Raw genomic sequence first — 3,117 nt, 5'->3', positions numbered from 1 at the left:
TGTGGTAGAGGGGCCACCTGAGTAGATATCAGTCCTATCACAAGACCTACAACACTCAAATAACTCAAAGTAGTAGCTGAGGGCAAAGTCTGGGTTCGGGGTCCTCCATGACATGGCTTAGTTCCTTGTTGCTCTTCCAGCTCTAAGGCCACATAGTAGGTCCTCAGGCTTGGAACTTTTTTCTTTACTTTTTTTTTGGTCTTTATTGATTTGTTTGTTTACTTTTAGTTTACAAGATTCAGTTCCACAATTCCTTGAGTTTCAAATTTTCTCCCCCTCCTTCCCCCCCACCATGGGGATATATAGTCAACTATAGGATCTGCAAATACTTTCACATTAGATATTAGTCAGGTTATGAAGAAGGATTGTATCAGATGGAATGAACAATAGGAAAGAGGAAACAAAACCGAACGAGAAAAAGAAAGAGAGCAGATAGTTTGCTTCAATCTGCATTCCAACTCTGTTCTTTCTAGTTCTTTCTCTGAATGTAGACATCTCTCTCCAGCATGAGTCTTTTGGAGTTGACTTATAACCCTGCATTGCTGAGGAGAGTCTGGTCTATCAAAGTTGGTCATCACACATACGTTGTATCTGTAATTTGTGTACAAATTTCTCCTGGTTCTACTCTTCTCACTCAGCATCAGTTTGTATAAGCCTCTCCAGGTAAATATGAAGTCCATCTGCTCCTCGTTTCTTATAGCACAATAGTATTCCATTACATTCATATACCACAACTTGTTCAGCCATTCCCCAATTGATGGGCATCCCCTTAATTTCCAATTCTTTGCCACTACAAAAAGAGCTGCTATAAATTTTTTTGTACATATGGGTCTTCCTCCCACTTCTATGATCTCTTTGGGATATAACCCTAGAAGTGGTATTGCTGGGTCAAAGAGTATGAAATTATTTATAGCCCTTTGCGCATAGTTCCAGATTGCTCTTCAAAATGGTTGAATCAGTTCACAACTCCACCAGCAATGCATTAGTGTTCCAATTTTTCCACATCCTTTCCAGCATTTGTCATTTTCCTGTTTTGTCATCTTAGCCAATCTGACCAGTGAGATGTGGTACATCAGAATTGTTTTGATTTGTATTTCTCTAATCAATAGTGATTTAGTAGGGGCAGCTAGGTGGCACAGTGAGTAAAGCGCCAGCCCCGCAGTCGGGAGGACCTGAGTTCGGTTCTGGCCTCAGACACTTAACACACATACACACACACAAAAAAAAACTAGCTATGTAACCTTGGGCAAGTTGCTTAACCCCAATTGCCCTCCAAAAGGCAAAAAAAAAATAGTGATTTAGAGTATTTTTTCATATGCTTACAGATATCTTTAATATCCACTGAAAACTGCCAGTTCATATCCTTTGACCATTTATCAATTAGGAAATGACTTGTATTCTTATAGATTTGACTCAATTCTCTGTATATTTTAGAGATGAGGCCTTTATCAGAGACATTGGTTGTAAAAATTCCCAATTTTCTACTTCCCTCTTAATCTTGGTTACTTGGCTTTGTTTGTACAGAAGCTTTTCAATTTAATGTAATCAAAATTATCCATTTTGCATTTTATAATGCTCTCTAGTTCTTGTTTGGTCATAAAGTCTTCCCCTCTCCATAAATCTGACAGGTAAACTATTCCTTGCTTTCCCAGATTGCTTACAGTATCAGCCTTTATACCTAGATCATGAACCCATTTAGGCTTGATTTTGGTATATGGTGTTAGATAATGTTCTATCAGGCTAGGAACTTTTAACATTCCCATGGAATGCATAAGTTCAAAGAACTCTCAGCCCCTACCTGCAGGGTTCCCATCTCCATACCTACAATATCTCAGACTGAGAAGTTGTGTTACAAATCCTTCATGCATCAGCCGATCCTGGAGGCCATTTGTACATGCAACAAGGTCTCTTTTGTCTCTCTGGTTTCTGGTCTACATATAGATCATACTAAATAGGAGCTGATTCTGCAATAAAGACCCCCATTTGTAGGCCCAGCACAAGGGGATGGTTATACTGACCTCCCATAGCTCAAGTCAACCAAATCATCCCCAATCCTGAGACTTAAGTATTCTTCAATTGGCACAGTCCAGCAACATACTGTATCATGGTCTCTCATGGACAGATATCCTAAGAGCATTTCAGAATAAAAAACAGAGGTGAAAAATAGAAGAAATCTGTCAAGATTTCTCTTAACAGATCACTTTCTCCATCAATGACAGTGGAGTCACCACATTTGAACTCTAACATCACAATCATCCACATGTTTCAAGAAGAATGGGAATGTCACTAAAGGAAACAAATATGGAAAGCACAGTTGGACCCAAAAAAGCATACAGAGAGGAGATGCATGCTGGAGGCAATGTGCTTTGGAGAGTGCTGAGAGATCAGTTTGTAAGATATCTGAAAAAGGACAAGATACTGAACAAATGGAGGGAAAACACAGATGTTGTTACAAACCCCTGCCCTCCAGAAGGATATCAGGAGCTGCCAACCAACATGTTTTCTTTGGCATTTCAATAGAATCTTCATGAGAATATTTTATATGCGTATTGGGTACATCCCTGATGAAATGGGTTGACTATAGTAGATGATTTTCTACAGCTGACCACATCTTAGTAGGACTGAGAATTGACTGAAAGGTACAGAGAATGCAAGATCTTGCTCTGCTTAATGTTTGCAAACTAAAAATACCATCTGGTTTGATAGAGTAAAGTGTGACCACAAAGGTTATCTTCCGATAACGGCTGTTCCATGTATACATTCATCCTCCCAGTAGACTACAAATTCCTTGAGAAAAGGGACTATTTCATTTTTTTGTATCTCACCACCTAGCACAGTGCCTTTTTTTTTCCCCAGATGGCTAATCATTCTTATGGCTGCTATGGGTCGAAAAGGAATTTGTTGCCCAAGTCTAAATCCACAAGGCTCACATGAAACAGTGAGGACATGAATTGCCCAAGTGAGGACATGAATTGTCCAAGCATCTATTTTTAGTAGGTGCTTAATTAAGAAATATTTGTTGAATCAAAGATCATATAAGTTTCACTGACAGACATAACAGAAATAATTGATGATCCTCTGATAATTGATATCAAAAGAAGCAAAATAGAAAAAGAG

Source organism: Petaurus breviceps, unplaced genomic scaffold (genome assembly GCF_028583685.1).
Source record: "Petaurus breviceps papuanus isolate PSGF00001 unplaced genomic scaffold, PetGlider_PUasm1.0 90903, whole genome shotgun sequence".
Classification (NCBI taxonomy): Eukaryota; Metazoa; Chordata; class Mammalia; order Diprotodontia; family Petauridae; genus Petaurus; species Petaurus breviceps.
The sequence above is the reverse complement of the archived record's forward strand: the minus strand, read 5'-3'. Positions refer to the sequence as shown.